The sequence below is a fragment of the Oncorhynchus gorbuscha genome, linkage group LG09 (genome assembly GCF_021184085.1).
Source record: "Oncorhynchus gorbuscha isolate QuinsamMale2020 ecotype Even-year linkage group LG09, OgorEven_v1.0, whole genome shotgun sequence".
In the NCBI taxonomy this organism is placed as follows: Eukaryota; Metazoa; Chordata; class Actinopteri; order Salmoniformes; family Salmonidae; genus Oncorhynchus; species Oncorhynchus gorbuscha.
This window is the reverse complement of record NC_060181.1, coordinates 49,425,781-49,444,176: the sequence shown is the minus strand read 5'-3', so window position 1 is coordinate 49,444,176 and position 18,396 is coordinate 49,425,781.

The following is an 18,396-nucleotide window of genomic DNA, read 5'->3' as shown; positions in this document are numbered from 1 at the left end:
ATCTCCCAAAGCTGGTGGAGTGGCAATCTTTACCAAGGTACAACCTCAGTGCTTGGTTGTCTCGACCAAGTCTGTCCCCAAACAATTTGATTTGCTGGTTATAAGCATTAAACTTTCAAATAGCTCTTTGTTGACTATTGCTGGGTGTTATCGTCCACCAACAGCACCGGCCTGTACCCTAAATGCCCTAAGCTCTCTCCTGGCCCCTTACACTAAAGTCTGAATTTGTCCTGCTAGGTGACCTAAACTGAGACATGCTTAAACCACCTGACCAGGTCCTAAAGCAATGGGATTCCATAAATCTTTCTCAGATTATCACCAATCCCACAAGGTATGACACCAAACACCCAGAAAAGGCTACTCTCCTTGATGTTATCCTCACAAATAATCCTGATGGGTATCAGTCTGGTGTTTTCTGTAATGACCTTAGTGATCACTATTTTACAGCCTGTGTTTGTAATGGCTGCTCAGTGAAACGACCTGTCCTTATTTGTCATAGACACCTGCTAAAAATCTTTAATGAGCAAGCCTTCCTTCGTGACCTGGCCTCTGTAAAATGGTATAGAATTAGCTTGATCCCTTCTGTCAAAGACACACATTTTCAGTTGTATTGTTAACAAACATGCCCCATAAAGATAATGAGAATTTAAAAACGGGTTCAGCCCCTGGATCGACCGTGATCTATAAGTGCACTATCCGGAAAGCCAAAGTGAGTTACTTTAAGAAGCCATTCTCTCTTTGTGGGTCTAACCCTAAGAAGTTCTGGAAAACGGTTAAAGACCTGGAGAATAAACCCTCCTCACAGCTGCCCATGGTTGTTACTGACAAGGACCACATGGATAAGCTCTTTAAAAACCACTTCATTAAGTCAGGATTCCTATTTGACACAGCCATGCCTCCTTGCCTGTCCAACATTTCCTCATCTCCTACCCCTTCTCATGTGACTAGCCCCGATGCTCTTCCCTCTTTTTTCCCTGCCCCACTACAAAGTTTCTCCCTGCAGGTGGTCACTGAGTCCGAGGTGCTAAAGGAGCTCCTTAAACTTGACCCCCAAAAAACATCTGGGTCAGATTGTTTAGACCCTTTCTTCTTTAAGGTTGCTGCCCCTATCATCACCAAGCCTATCTCTGACCTTTTTAACCTGCAGAATGGGGAACTTACTAAATGACTGAAAGTTTGACTGTGTGATATTAGTTTGCTTCTTGTGTAAATATTTTCTATCTGGATTGTAATGATTTGTACCCCAAACATACTCTTTAGGGAGGTTCCCATTGCTTGGAAGGCAACCACTGTGCATGCTTTATTTAAAGTGGGAGATCAAGCTGATCCTAACTGTTATAGGCCAATTTCTATTTTGCCCTGTTTATCAAAAGTGTTGGAAAAACTTGTCAAATATCAACTGATGGAAAAACTTGTCAAATATCAACTGATTGGCTTTCTTGATGTCTATAGTATTTTCTCTGGTATGCAATCTGGTTTCCCACTCAGGTTATGGATGTGTCATGGCAACCTTAAAGGTCCTAAATGCCCCTGACTAAGCAATGTTGTGCTGATATTTTTATTGACTTGACCAAAGCTTTTGATACTGTAGACTATTCCATTCTTGTGAGCCGGCTAAGGAGTAATGGTGACTCTGAGGGTCCTTGGCCTGTTTTGCTACCTACCTCTCTCAAAGAGTGCAGTGTATAAATTCAGAACATCTGCCGTCTCCGCCACTGCTTGTCACCATGCCTCAATCCTAGGCCCCACGCTCTTCTCAATTTACATCAACAATATAGCTCAAGCAGTAGGAAGCTCTCTCATCCATTTATATGCAGATGATAGTCTTATACTCAGCTGGCTCCTTCCCGGATTTTGTGTTAAACGTTCTACAACAAAGCTTTCTAGGCCCTTAACCTTGTTCTGAACACCTCCAAAACAAAGGTTATGTGGTTTGGTAAGAAGAATGCTCCTCTTCCTACCGGTGTGATTACTACCTCTGCGGGTTTATCGCTTGAGGTAGTCACCTCATACAAGTACTTGGGAGTATGGCTAGACGGTGCACTGTCCTTCTCTCAGCACATATCAAAGCTGCAGAATAAGGTTAAATCTAAACTTGGTTTCCTCTATCGTAATCGCTCCTCTTTCACCCCAGCTGCCAAACTAACCCTGATTCAGATGACCATCCTACCCATGCTAGATTACAGAGACGTAATTTATAGATCGGCAGGTAAAGGTGCTCTCGAGCGGCTAGATGCTCTTTACCATTCAGCCATCAGATTTGCCACCAATGCTCCTTATCAAATCAAATGTAATTGGTCACATACACATGGTTAGCAGATGTTAATGCGAGTGTAGCAAAATGCTTGTGCTTATAGTTCCGACTATGCAGTAACATCTAACAAGTAATCTAACAAATTCACAACAACTACCTTATACACACAAATGTAAAGGGAGGAATATAATATGTACATATAAATATATGGATGAGCGATGGCGTGCGGCATAGGCAAGATGCAGTAGAAATACCTTTTTTTGTGTGGATTCCGCGAGTGCTGGTTGGCTGTACTACAGACACCTGTCGTCGTCGTAGGAAAGACTCATTGTTATCTTTTCGTAAAACAACTGGTTGCAGTAAAGAGCCAATCTGGATACTAAGGAGATCCTGAGGGAAATCGACGAGTACCAACAGCTTTACGCTATGGAGGAACAACATACTCCTTCATGGAAAGATGCGACCACCTCACAAAATAACTTTAACCCCCCCCCCCCCAAAAAAAACATTCATCTACAGACACAGGTGTTACATATCCAGATGATGCAGCATACTATTTTGGGCAATGACGCTGTCGGTGTGTTAAATAGTATATTATTGGGCTAGCTGAGGAACGCTCAACTCCGTTGTCTTATCGAGGCGGAGTTGAGTTTTGATACATTTTACTAGCAAACATTCGCCTCGATTTAAGAGAACGGAGTTGAGCGTTCATCAGCTATTATGTGTCTAGATCAGGGTTTCCCAAACTCGGTCCTTGGGACCCCAAGGAGTGCCATAACACTACACAACTGATTCAAATAATAAACTAATCATCAGGCGTTGTATCAGCTGTGTAGTGTTAAGGCAAACACCAAAACCTGCAATCCTTGGGATCCCAAGGTGGACTGTGTTTAAGAAACTAGCCAGGTTAGCGCAGAAACGTGTAAAACATGGTTTACTGACTAACGTCTTTCAATTAACATGCACATTTAATAATTAGCACCATTTGTGGAAAATGTACACAATTGTCATACTTTATTAAAAGTAAAGATACCTTAATAGAAAATGACTAAAGGAACATACTACTTGAGTAAAAATCTAACTATTTGGTTAAATATACTTATCAAAAGTAAATGTAATTGCTAAAATATACTTAAGTATCAAAAGTAATAATTTCAAGTTCCTTTTAATAAACAAAACAGATAGCACATTGTTTTAATTTACGGATAGCTAGGGAGTACACACTCCGAGGTCATTTACAAATGAAGCATGTGTTTAGTGAGTCCGCAAGATCAGAGGCAGTAGAGATGACCAGGGATGCTCTCCTGATAATCTGGATACTAAGGAGATCCTGAGGGAAATTGACGAGTACCAACAGCTTTACGCTATGGAGGAACAACATACTCCTTCATGGAAAGATGCGACCACCTCACAAAATAACTTTAACCCCCCCTCAAAAAAAACATTAATCTACAGACACAGGTGATTTACTTACCATTGAGGTAGATGCTCTGGCTGGAATCCATGCAACACTGGAAAAGTTGTGTGAGGAGGTAGCAGGGCTGAGGGGGAGTTTGGAGTTCAGACAGAGTGTAATTCTCAAGCTCCAAAGAGAAAACAAGACACTCACAGCCAAAATCCACAATTCCAACATGGATTGTCTACTCAGGGAAAACAGGGTGATGAAGGAGTAGACATACAAAGTCGTAGCATGCGTGAAAATATTTTTTTTATGGGATTCCTTTATGGGATTTTTATGGGATTTCCAATAATCCAGAGGGCACGATCAGAGAATTCATGCAATCTGCCTTGAAACTTCCTATAGAGACTGTAAACAAGGTGGCTTTCCACCGGCTTTCCATAAGACCAAGGGTCCCCAACCGATCATCACAAAATTTGAACACTACTGTTAGGTTCATATTTTTCAGAGTAAAAAACACACGGACACTATAGAAGCTTTAACCAAGTTTAATTCTGCCCAAGGGTTCTGTAGAGCTGTAATCAGACAACCCAAAATGTGTCCCATCCAGATATGTATATCCCCCTTAAGACACTCCCTCTCTCCAATCCATACAGTTTATGCCCCAACAGGAAGAATGTAACCAAATACTACCCTGATTACTCCCTTAAGGGGAACTGACCTCACCCCTCATTTGCTGACCTCAACCCCTCCTTCACCTAATCCATAGATATCCATCTGTCTTCCCTATATCAACACGTCGTTCTCCTCACCTCCATCAAAAACATTCCAAAGCCTTCTGGCTTTCTACAGAGAACCCTTAACTTTCTCCTTTGATTTTTTTCTTGCTACGTAAACTTAACTTTCTGAACATTTGAGACGTGTAGTCCACTTGTCATTCCAATCTCCTTGCATTAGCGTAGCCTCTTCTGTAGCCTGTCAACTATGTGTCTGTCTATCCCTGTTCTCTCCTCTCTGCACAGACCATACAAACGCTCCACACCGCGTGGCCGCTGCCACCCTAATCTGGTGGTCCCAGCGCGCACGACCCACATGGAGTTCCAGGTCTCCGGTAGCCTCTGGAACTGTCGATCTGCAGCCAACAAGGCAGAGTTCATCTCAGCCTATGCCTCCCTCCAGTCCCTCGACTTCTTGGCACTGACAGAAACATGGATCACCACAGATAACACTGCTACTCCTACTGCTCTCTCTTCGTCCGCCCACGTGTTCTCGCACACCCCGAGAGCTTCTGGTCAGCGGGGTGGTGGCATCGGGATCCTTATCTCTCCCAAGTGGTCATTCTCTCTTTCTCCCCTTACCCATGTCTATCGCCTCCTTTGAATTTCATGCTGTCACAGTTACCAGCCCTTTCAAGCTTAACATCCTTATCATTTATCGCCCTCCAGGTCCCCTCGGAGAGTTCATCAATGAGCTTGATGCCTTGATAAGCTCCTTTCCTGAGGACGGCTCACCTCTCACAGTTCTGGGCGACTTTAACCTCCCCACGTCTACCTTTGACTCATTCCTCTCTGCCTCCTTCTTTCCACTCCTCTCCTCTTTTGACCTCACCCTCTCACCTTCCCCCCCTACTCACAAGGCAGGCAATACGCTCGACCTCATCTTTACTAGATGCTGTTTTTCCACTAACCTCATTGCAACTCCCCTCCAAGTCTCTGACCACTACCTTGTATCCTTTTCCCTCTCGCTCTCATCCAACACTTCCCACCTGCCCCCCGGATGGTATCGCGCCGTCCCAACCTTCGCTCTCTCTGCTACTCTCTCCTCTTCCATCCTATCATCTCTTCCCTCTGCTCAAACCTTCTCCAACCTATCTCCTGATTCTGCCTCCTCAACCCTCCTCTCCTCCCTTTCTGCATCCTTTGACTCTCTATGTCCCCTATCTTCCAGGCCGGCTCGATCCTCCCCTCCCGCTCCGTGGCTTGACGACTCATTGCGAGCTCACAGAACAGGGCTCCGGGCAGCCGAGCGGAAATGGAGGAAAACTCGCCTCCCTGCGGACCTGGCATCCTTTCACTCCCTCCTCTCTACATTTTCCTCCTCTGTCTCTGCTGCTAAAGCCACTTTCTACCATCTCTAAATTCCAAGCATCTGCCTCTAACCCTAGGAAGCTCTTTGCCACCTTCTCCTCCCTCCTGAATCCTCCTCCCCCTCCCCCCTCCTCCTCCCTCTCTGCAGATGACTTCGTCAACCATTTTGAAAAGAAGGTCGACGACATCCGATCCTCGTTTGCTAAGTGAAACGACACCGCTGGTTCTGCTCACACTGCCCTACCCTGTGCTCTGACCTCTTTCTCCCCTCTCTCTCCAGATGAAATCTCGCGTCTTGTGACGGCCGGCCGCCCAACAACCTGCCCGCTCGACCCTATCCCCTCCTCTCTTCTCCAGACCATTTCCGGAGACCTTCTCCCTTACCTCACCTCGCTCAACAACTTATCCCTGACCGCTGGCTACGTCCCTTCCGTCTTCAAGAGAGCGAGAGTTGCACCCCTTCTGAAAAAACCTACACTCGATCCCTCCGATGTCAACAACTACAGACCAGTATCCCTTCTTTCTTTTCTCTCCAAAACTCTTGAACGTGCCGTCCTTGGTCAGCTCTCCCGCTATATCTCTCTCAGAATGACCTTCTTGATCCAAATCAGTCAGGTTTCAAGACTAGTCATTCAACTGAGACTGCTCTTCTCTGTATCACGGAGGCGGTCCGCACCGCTAAAGCTAACTCTCTCTCCTCTGCTCTCATCCTTCTAGACCTATCGGCTGCCTTCGATACTGTGAACCATCAGATCCTCCTCTCCACCCTCTCTGAGTTGGGCATCTCCGGCGCGGCCCACGCTTGGATTGCGTCCTACCTGACAGGTCGCTCCTACCAGGTGGCGTGGCGAGAATCTGTCTCCTCACCACGCGCTCTCACCACTGGTGTCCCCCAGGGCTCTGTTCTAGGCCCTCTCCTATTCTCGCTATATACCAAGTCACTTGGCTCTGTCATAACCTCACATGGTCTCTCCTATCATTGCTATGCAGACGACACACAATTAATCTTCTCCTTTCCCCCTTCTGATGACCAGGTGGCAAATCGCATCTCTGCATGTCTGGCAGACATATCAGTGTGGATGACGGATCACCACCTCAAGCTGAACTTGGGCAAGACGGAGCTGCTCTTCCTCCCGGGGAAGGACTGCCCGTTCCATGATCTCGCCATCACGGTTGACAACTCCATTTTGTCCTCCTCCCAGAGCGCTAAGAACCTTGGCGTGATCCTGGACAACACCCTGTCGTTCTCAACTAACATCAAGGCGGTGGCCCGTTCCTGTAGGTTCATGCTCTACAACATCCGCAGAGTACGACCCTGCCTCACACAGGAAGCGGCGCAGGTCCTAATCCAGGCACTTGTCATCTCCCGTCTGGATTATTGCAACTCGCTGTTGGCTGGGCTCCCTGCCTGTGCCATTAAACCCCTACAACTCATCCAGAATGCCGCAGCCCGTCTAGTGTTCAACCTTCCCAAGTTCTCTCACGTCACCCCGCTCCTCCGCTCTCTCCACTGGCTTCCAGTTGAAGCTCGCATCCGCTACAAGACTATGGTGCTTGCCTACGGAGCTGTGAGGGGAACGGCACCTCAGTACCTCCAGGCTCTGATCAGGCCCTACACCCAAATAAGGGCACTGCGTTCATCCACCTCTGGCCTGCTCGCCTCCCTACCACTGAAGAAGTACAGTTCCCGCTCAGCCCAGTCAAAACTGTTCGCTGCTCTGGCTCCCCAATGGTGGAACAAACTCCCTCACGACGCCAGGACAGCGGAGTCTATCACCACCTTCCGGAGACACCTGAAACCCCACCTCTTTAAGGAATACCTAGGATAGGATAAAGTAATCCTTCTCACCCCCCTTAAAATATTTAGATGCACTATTGTAAAGTGGCTGTTCCACTGGATGTCATAAGGTGAATGCACCAATTTGTAAGTCGCTCTGGATAAGAGCGTCTGCTAAATAACTTAAATGTAATGTAAATGTAATTTTATGCTTCTTCTCTATCATTTATATAATATCTCAATGTTCAAAATGTCGAACCCAACACTACCAACAAAAGGAGCTGATCAAAAGCAGAGAAAGGGAGCTTAAAGAGACCAAATTTGGTCTCAATGACCAATTTCCAAGGGAGATAAACGAACGTCCTAAGAGACTGTAACCGGTACAAAGACAACAGAGGGAGGATGGTAAGCGTTCCTTTCTCATTGTGGACAAACTCTTTATATATGGACAGCTATTCCGAGACAGCTCCATAACACCGTGGCTGTACTAAATTCTACAGGGACTTCAGGTTACGGAAAAAAATAAGTTATGGGAACTGTAAAATTATCTGAACACTATGAAGTGGATAGGAACACACACATACTTAATTACATGCTTGCTTACACATACGGACTTATACATACACACACACACCTGATCTCGCTCTCCTTTCTCACTCTCGCTTTCTCTCTTTTCTCTTCTCTCCCTCTCCATTGTCGAGAACTGTTTTATAATTTAATGTGTTTATTGTTTGTCTATCTTTTTTTATGTATTTGTCTACAAGTTTATATATGTTTACAACAAGCAAGGGGAAGATTTCAGAATAGGGGCATTGGGGAATAATAACATATTGTATGGAATACATATGTACTTTAGTAAAGCCGTCTCTTGAGTAATGCAAGCAAGGTCTCTTTCATGATCATGTGAAACATCAATTGCTATGGAAATGCTGGGATGTATTTTTCAATTATGTTAAAGGTAATTATGATGCAACGATGATGGTGATACGATATGGATTACAATTATCATCATGAATATCAAGGATATACGCACTAAATGTTACACACATGCAAATTGGAGTTATTATTTATTTGGACATCACAGATTATAGTCTTACTCTCATACAGACATCGTACACACTCTCACTATACAGTGCCTTGCGAAAGTATTCGCCCCCCTTGAACTTTGCAACCTTTTGCCACATTTCAGGCTTCAAACATAAAGATATAAAACTGTATTTTTTTGTGAAGAATCAACAACAAGTGGGACACAATCATGAAGTGGAACGACATTTATTGGATATTTCAAACTTTTTTAACAATTCAAAAACTGAAAAATTGGGCGTGCAAAATTATTCAGCCCCTTTACTTTCAGTGCAGCAAACTCTCTGCAGAAGTTCAATGAGGATCTCTGAATGATCCAATGTTGACCTAAATGACTAATGATGATAAATACAATCCACCTGTGTGTAATCAAGTCTCCGTATAAATGCACCTGCACTGTGATAGTCTCAGAGGTCCGTTAAAAGCGCAGAGAGCATCATGAAGAACAAGGAACACACCAGGCAGGTCCGAGATACTGTTTTGAAGAAGTTTAAAGCCGGATTTGGATACAAAAAGATTTCCCAAGCTTTAAACAAAGCTAAAATATCCACGTACAGAATTACCTGCTCTCTGTGCTTGACTCCTCCACTCACCATTGTTAGAAGTTGTAACAGAAGCCCGCAACTTCAATGGAGTCAGCAGGAGCAGGGACCACCCCTCTCCCAACTATGGAGGAGCGCGTCCTTCACCATACAGCTGTCCTCCATCGGATCGGTTCAGCGATGGACCAGATGATGGAGAGGATGGAGCGATGGGAGAGGAGTGGTCTACCGACGTCTACCCCAGCTCCCCCACAGACGACGCCACCTACGTCGTCCTCTGGGTCCAGCACATTGCGTCTCTCCCCCCGAGGGAGTACGATGGAGTGGCGGCTGTGTGGCAGGGATTTTTACTCCAGCTCGAGCTCTACCTGGCTACCGTGCGTCCGGCTCCCTCGGGTGAGGAGAGTGTGAGCCTCCTCGTCTCTTGTTTGATGGGTAGGGCCCTGGACTGGGCCAACGCTGTCTGGAACAGCCCAGACTCGGCTCGGGACCACTACCCGGAGTTCACCCGCCGTTTTCGAGCTGTGTTCGACCACCCACCAGAGGGCAAAGCGGTGGGTGAGCGACTGTTCCACCTTAGACAGGAGATGAGGAGTGCGCAGGACTTCGCGTTGGAGTTCAGGACCCTGGCTGCTGGTGCTGGGTGGAATGACAGGGCCCTGATGGACCATTACCATTGCAGTCTCCGGGAGGTCGTCCGCCGGGAGCTAGCTTGTCGGGACGCAACTCTCTTCCTTGATGAACTGATAGACATGTTGATTCGACTGGACAACCTGCTAGCTGCCCACGGGCGTTCAGAAGGGGTCCTATCAATTCCACCTTCCACCCCACGGGCGTTCAGAAGGGGTCCTGTCAATTCCAATTCCACCTCCTCCCAACTCCATCGGAGTTGGGAGGAGCTGCATCTAGGGAGACCGGAGGAGGAAGCTCCTCCTGCGCCTATTGTGGACGGAGAGGACACACTTCGGAGGAGTCCCTCTGGGAGTCGAGCTGGCTGGCGGAACACTTCTCGGCCACCCCAGGTGAGTAGGCACCAAACTCACCCAGAGCTCCCTGTTGGTCACATGTTTTTGTTTATTTTTTCCCCTGCGTTTTTTCCCTCTCTTCAGCATAAGGCGCGAGTCGATTCAGGCGCAGCTGGGAGTTTTATGGATCGCGGACTCGCCCGTAAATTGGGTATTCCGTTAGTGCAGATAGACCCACCTGTCCCCGTGCACTCCTTAGATAGCCGACCGTTAGGGTCAGGGCTGGTCAGGGAGGCCACGATTCCGCTGGACATGGGTAACGCAGGGGGATCATAGGGAGAGGATCAGTTTACCTTATTGATTCACCTGGGTTTCCAGTGGTGTTGGGGGTTCCCTGGCTGGCTATTCACAATCCCCTCATTTCCTGGAAACAGGGGGCTCTTCAGGGGTGGTCAGTCGAGTGTTCGGGTAGGTGTATAGGAGTTTCCATCTGTGCCACGACGGTGGAGAGTCCAGACCAGGTTTCCACCGTGCGCATTCCACCAGAATATGCCGATTTGGCTATCGCTTTTAGTAAGAAAAAAGCAACCAAATTACCACCCCATCGACGGTGGGATTGCGTGATAAACCTCCAGGAGAACACTGCACTTCCCCGGAGTCACGTGTACCCACTGTCACAGGAGGAGACGTTGGCTATGGAGACATATGTCCCAGAAGCTCTGAGACAGGGGTACATTCGGCCCTCCATGTCAACCGTCTCCTCAAGTTTCTTTTTTGTGATGAAAAAGGAGGGAGGTCTGCGTCCGTGCATTGATTATCGAGGTCTCAATTCGATCACAGTGGGATTTAGTTATCCGCTACCTCTCATCGCTACGGCGGTGGAATCATTCCACGGAGCACGTTTCTTCACAAAACTGGACCTCAGGAGCACGTATAATCTGGTGCTTATTCGGGGAGGAGACGAGTGGAAAACAGCGTTTAGTACCACATCAGGCCACTATGAGTGCCTCATCATGCCGTATGGGTTGAAAAATGCTCCAGCCGTCTTCCAATCCTTTGTAGATGAGATTCTCAGGGACTTGCAGGGGGTGGTAGTCTATATTGACGACATCTTAATTTATTCTGCCACACGCGCCGCGCATGTCTCCCTGGTGCGCAAGGTTCTTGTGCGACTGCTGGAGCATGACCTATACGTCAAGGCTGAGAAATGTGTGTTCTCCAAACAAGCCGTTTCCTTCCTGGGTTATCGCATTCCCAGCTCGGGGGTGGTGATGGAGTGTGACCTCGTTAATGCCGTGCGTAATTGGCCGACTCCGACCACGGTAAAGGAGGTGCAGCGGTTTTTAGGGTTTGCCAATTACTACCGGAGGTTTATCCGGGGTTTTGGCCAAGTAGCGGCACCCATTACCTCACTGCTGAAGGGGGGGGGGCGGTGCGTCTGCGGTGGTCAGCAGAGGCTGATGGAGCCTTCAACCAGTTGAAGGCGCTGTTCACTGAAGCTCCCGTGTTGGCGCATCCGGACCCTTCGTTAGCATTCATAGTGGAGGTGGATGCGTCCGAGGCTGGGGTTGGAGCCGTGCTGTCTCAGCGCTCGGGCACGCCACCGAAGCTCCATCCCTGCGCTTTCTTTTCTAAGAAGCTGGGTCCGGCGGAGCGGAACTATGATGTGGGGGACCGGGAGTTACTAGCTATGGTGAAAGCCCTGAAGGCGTGGAGACACTGACTAGAGGGGGCTAAACACCCTTTCCTCATCTGGTCTGACCACCGCAATCTGGAGTATATTCGAGCAGCGAGGAGACTGAATCCGCGTCAGGCTAGGTGGGCCATGGTCTTTACACGCTTTAGATTTACGATCTCTTATAGACCAGGTTCCCTTAACACTAAGGCCGACGCGCTGTCCGGTCTCTATGATACCGAGGACTGGTCCATCGAACCCACTCCCATCCTTCCAGCCTCTCGGCTGGTGGCCCCGGTGGTAGGGGAGTTGGACGTGGACATCGAGCAGGCGTTGAGGGTTGAACCTGCGCCTACACAGTGTCCGACCGGTCGTTGGTGTCCGTGATAAATTGATTCGGTGGGCTCACACACTGCCGTCTTCGGGTCATCCGGGGATTGATAGGACAGTGCAGGGTCTTAGGGGGAAATACTGATGGCCCACCTTAGCTAAGGATGTGAAGCTCTATCTCTTCCTGTTCGGTATGTGCTCAGAGTAGGGCTCCTAGGCATCTGCCTAGAGGGAAGTTACAACCCCTTCCGGTTCCACAACGGCCTTGGTCCCATCTCTCGGTAGATTTCCTTACGGATCTTCCCCCATCTCAGGGGAACACTACCGTTCTGGTCGTTGTGGATCGGTTCTCTAAGCCCTGCCGTGTCCTCCCATTGCCTGGTCTCCCTACGGCCCTACAGACTGCAGAGGCTCTATTTACCCACTTATTTCGGCACTACGGGGTTCCAGAGGACATCGTATCTGATCGGGGTCCCCAGTTCACGTCCCGGGTTTGGAAGGCATTTATGGAGCATCTGGGGGTCTCGGTCAGCCTTACCTCTGGTTATCACCCCGAAAGTAATGGGCAGGTGGAGAGAGTAAACCAGGAAATGGGTAGGTTTCTGAGGTCGTATTGCTTGGAGAATGGGCGAGGTACGTCCCGTGGGCAGAGTTGGCCCAGAACTCACTTCGTCATTCATCCACGAATATGTCGCCATTCGAATGCGTACTGGGCTACCAGCCGGTCCTGGCTCCGTAGCATCAGAGTCAGACCGAAGCTCCTGCGGTGGAGGAGTGGGTACAGCGCTCTAGAGAGACCTGGCGGGCAGTCCAGGATTCTCTCAGGCAGGCCAGTGAACGGCAGAAGAGAAATGCTGACCGCCACCGCAGTGAGGCCCCGGTGTTCGCACCAGGGGACAGGGTCTGGCTCTCGACCCTCCGCCTGCCCTGCCGGAAGCTGGGGCCGCAGTGTGTGGGGCCATTTAAAGTCCTGAGGAGGATAAACAAGGTGTGTTATAGATTGCAACTTCCCTCTTACTATCCCATTAACCCCTCGTTTCATGTCTCTCCTCAGGCCGGTGGTAGCTGGTCCCCTACAGGAAGGTGAGGTGCCGGAGGTTCCTCCACCCCCCTCTGGACATCGAGGGGTCCCCGGCATACATAGTACGAGCTATTCTGGACTCGAGACGCCGGGTGAGGGGCCTGCACAGTACCTCGTGGACTAGGAGGGGACGGGTTGTTTCATGCGCCCTGGTGCTTTGCATGTCCGTGGCTCCACAGTCTTTGGAATAAAATATCCACGTACAGAATTACCTGCTCTCTGCGCTTGACTCCTCCACTCACCATTGTTATAAGTTGTAACAGGTGGTGAAATAATTTTCTGTCATGGACAAAGGAACTCAAACATTTCGATCTGAATGTGCAAATAGTCAGGAATGAGGAAGGTGGGTCATTTTCCGTCTCATCCTTTCCCACTGAATTAAGATTATGGTAAGGAATTCTTTCCAAATAATATAAAACATGGAAAATTAACAAATGTACAGAAAGATCAGTGCAAAGGCCAAATTACAGAGGAAGAACTTTGAGGCTATTAAATCCTTTCAGTCTGGAAAAACCCCAGGGCTTGATGGCATACCGGTATAGGTATATCAAGTATTTTTTGATATACTAAAAGCTCCATTGTTAGATTGTTTTAATTACTCCTATATAAATGGCAATCTGTCAGATACTCAGCAGGAAGGTCTGATTTCTCTATTATTAAAACAAGACCCAGATGGTGAATATAAAGACCAAGTCTATCTAAAAAAACTGGAGGCCCCTTACACTTCAATGTTGTGATGCAAAAATACTAGCAAAATGCATAGCACTCAGAATTAAAAGGGTTTTACCAGGTATTGTTCATCCTGATCAGACAGGTTTTTTACATGGACGATACATTGGAGATAATATACGACAACTAATAGAAATGATAGAACATCATGAAACATATAAGAAGCCAGGAATGGTATTTATAGCAGATTTTGATCACGTAAGACTGGATTTTATTTATAAATGCCTGGATTTGTATAGCAACCCCAGTTAAACAAGGGTGTCCGCTGTCATCGTGTCTATTTGTTATGGCCATTGAAATGCTAGCTATTAGAATCATATCCAATAACAACAGTAGAGATTAGAAATCCAAGGCTTAAAAACAAAGGTCTCCATGTATGCCGATGACTCAAGTTTTATATTAAGTCCGCAAGCTAGATCCTTGCAATGTCTCATTTAAAGATCTAGATAACTTTTCTGTACTCTCTGGACAAAAATCAAATTATGATAAGTGTACAATATTACGTATTGGATCCTTAAAAAATACAACTTTTACATCACCGTGCAGTTTACCTATAAAATGGGCTGATGGTGAAGTAGACATACTCTGTATTCATATCACAAAGTATATAAATAAGCTCTCCACAATGAATTTCAATAGAAAACTTGTAAAAATAGACAAGATCCTGCAATCATGGAGAGATGGATGCCTGTCTATTTATAAAAAAAATGCCCTGTGTGACAACACAGAGTTCTAATGTCCTTACGCACTTACTTATTGCATTGCCTACTCCTGGTGATTCGTTTTTCAAATCAATTGAGCAAAAAGTATTTCGCTTTATCTGGGACGCTAAACCAGACAAAATAAAACGTGCCGATCTATATAATGAATATGAATTGACACACAATTAATCTTCTCCTTTCCCCCTTCTGATGACCAGGTGGTGAATCGCATCTCTGCATGTCTGGCAGACATATCAGTGTGGATGACGGATCACCACCTCAAGCTGAACTTCAGCAAGACGGAGCTGCTCTTCCTCCCGGGGAAGGACTGCCCGTTCCATGATCTCGCCATCACGGTTGACAACTCCATTGTGTCCTCTTCCCAGAGCGCTAAGAACCTTGGCGTGATCCTGGACAACACCCTGTCGTTCTCAACTAACATCAAGGCGGTGGCCCGTTCCTGTAGGTTCATGCTCTACAACATCCGCAGAGTACGACCCTGCCTCACACAGGAAGCGGCGCAGGTCCTAATCCAGGCACTTGTCATCTCCCGTCTGGATTACTGCAACTCGCTGTTGGCTGGGCTCCCTGCCTGTGCCATTAAACCCCTACAACTCATCCAGAACGCCGCAGCCCTTCTAGTGTTCAACCTTCCCAAGTTCTCTCACGTCACCCCTCTCCTCCGCTCTCTCCACTGGCTTCCAGTTGAAGCTCGCATCCGCTACAAGACCATGGTGCTTGTCTACGGAGCTGTGAGGGGAACGGCACCTCAGTACCTCCAGGCTCTGATCAGGCCCTACACCCAAATAAGGGCACTGCGTTCATCCACCTCTGGCCTGCTCGCCTCCCTACCACTGAGGAAGTACATTCCCGCTCAGCCCAGTCAAAACTGTTCGCTGCTCTGGCTCCCCAATGGTGGAACAAACTCCCTCACGACGCCAGGACAGCGGAGTCAATCACCACCTTCCGGAGACACCTGAAACCCCACCTCTTTAAGGAATACTTAGGATAGGATAAAGTAATCCTTCTCACCCCCCCCCCCTTAAAATATTTAGATGCACTATTGTAAAGTGGCTGTTCCACTGGATGTCATAAGGTGAATGCACCAATTTGTAAGTCGCTCTGGATAAGAGCGTCTGCTAAATGACTTAAATGTAAATGTAATGTAAATGAATTGGGTGGGTTGAGATTATTAAATATAAAAGCACTAAACCTCTCTCTAAAAGCTTCACTTATTCAAAAGTTTTATTTGAGCCCTAAATAGTTCTCAAGTAGATTACTAAGAAAAGCACATCCATTGTTTGAAAATGGCCTTTTTGCCTTTGTGCAGATTGCCATGTCTCATTTTCGATTAATTGAAAATGATACTTTTTTCAAAGTATCTCTCTTTTTCAATCAAGCATTGCAGAGCTGGCTACAATTTCGATTTCATCCCCCTGAAAAGATAAAACAAATATTATGGCTGAACTCAAATGTGCTGGTTGATGAAATACCTGTATTTATGGGAAAGATGTTTTGAGAAGGGTATTTTGTTCTTAAATTATATTGTAAATTGGAATGGTAGAGTTATGTCCTTCATGGAGTTATCAGAATTGTATGGAAAGGTCTGCTCAATCAAAGAGTACAAACAATTGATGACAGCATTGCCCCAAACATGGAGGAGGCAGGTGGCAGTGGGAGGAGGTAGGGAACTGGTCTGTATGCCCAATATAAAGGGTAAAAACTGGCGGAGGAATAAAAATAGCACAAATAGGAAAGTATATATAGTTTCATTTGAGGACCAGGATGTTAACAACTGTGTCATACAGATTGCAAAATAGTTGGAAAGAGATTTTTGATGTACCAATTCCATGGTACAGGGTGTATGAGTTGATTTCAATTTTATATTTATTTAACCAGGTAGGCTAGTTGAGAACAAGTTCTCATTTACAACTGCGACCTGGCCAAGATAAATCATAGCAGTGTGAACAGACAACACAGAGTTACACATGGAGTAAACAATTAACAAGTCAATAACACAGTAGAGAAAAAAAGAAGAAAAAAATAGTCTATATACATTGTGTGCAAAAGGCATGAGGAGGTAGGCGAATAATGACTATTTTGCAGATTAACACTGGAGTGATAAATGATCAGATGGTCATGTACAGGTAGAGATACTGGTGTGCAAAAGAGCAGAAAAGTAAATAAATATAAACAGTATGGGGAAGAGGTAGGTAAATTGGGTGGGCTATTTACCGATAGACTATGTACAGCTGCAGCGATCGGTTAGCTGCTCAGATAGCAGATGTTTGAAGTTGGTGAGGGAGATAAAAGTCTCCAACTTCAGTGATTTTTGCAATTCGTTCCAGTCACAGGCAGCAGAGAACTGGAACGAAAGGCGGCCAAATGAGGTGTTGGCTTTAGGGATGATCAGTGAGATACACCTGCTGGAGCGCGTGCTACGGGTGGGTGTTGCCATCGTGACCAGTGAACTGAGATAAGGCGGAGCTTTACCTAGCATGGACTTGTAGATGACCTGGAACCAGTGGGTCTGGCGATGAATATGTAGCGAGGGCCAGCCGACTAGAGCATACAGGTCGCAGTGGTGGATGGTATAAGGTGCTTTAGTAACAAAAACGGATGGCACTGTGATAAACTGCATCCAGTTTGTGGAGTAGAGTATTGGAAGCTATTTTGTAGATGACATCGCCAAAGTCGAGGATCGGTAGGATAGTCAGTTTTACTAGGGTAAGTTTGGCGGCGTGAGTGAAAGAGGCTTTGTTGCGGAATAGAAAGCCGACTCTAGATTTGATTTTAGATTGGAGATGTTTGATATGAGTCTGGAAGGAGAGTTTACAGTCTAGCCAGACACCTAGGTACTTATATATGTCCACATATTCTAGGTCGGAACCATCCAGGGTGGTGATGCTAGTCGGGCATGCGGTTGCAGGCAGCGAACGGTTGAAAAGCATGCATTTGGTTTTACTAGCGTTTAAGAGCGGTTGGAGGCCACGGAAGGAGTGTTGTATGGTGTTGAAGCTCATTTGGAGGTTAGATAGCACAGTGTCCAAGGAAGGGCCGGAAGTATACAGAATGGTGTCGTCTGCGTAGAGGTGGATCAGGGAATCACCCGCAGCAAGAGCAACATCATTGATATACACAAAGAAAAGAATTAGCCCGAGAATTGAACCCTCTGGTACCCCCATAGAGACTGCCAGAGGACCGGACAACATGCCCTCCGATTTGACACACTGAACTCTGTCTGCAAAGTAGTTGGTGAACCAGGTAAGGCAGTCATTAGAAAAACCGAGGCTACTGAGTCTGCCGATAAGAATATGGTGATTGACAGAGTCGAAAGCCTTGGCTAGGTCGATGAAGACGGCTGCACAGTACTGTCTTTTATCGATGGCGTTTATGATATCTTTTAGTACCTTGAGCGTGGCTGAGGTGCACCCGTGACCGGCTCAGAAACCAGATTGCACATTGGAGAAGGTACGGTGGGATTCGAGATGGTCAGTGACCTGTTTGTTGACTTGGCTTTCGAAGACCTTAGATAGGCAGGGCAGGATGGATATAGGTCTGTAACAGTTTGGGTCCAGGGTGTCTCCCCCTTTGAAGAGGGGGATGATTGCAGCAGCTTTCCAATCCTTGGGGATCTCAGACGATATGAAAGAGAGGTTGAACAGGCTGGTAATAGGGGTTGCGACAATGGCGGCGGATAGTTTCAGAAATAGAGGGTCCAGATTGTCAAGCCCAGCTGATTTGTACGGGTCCAGGTTTTGCAGCTCTTTCAG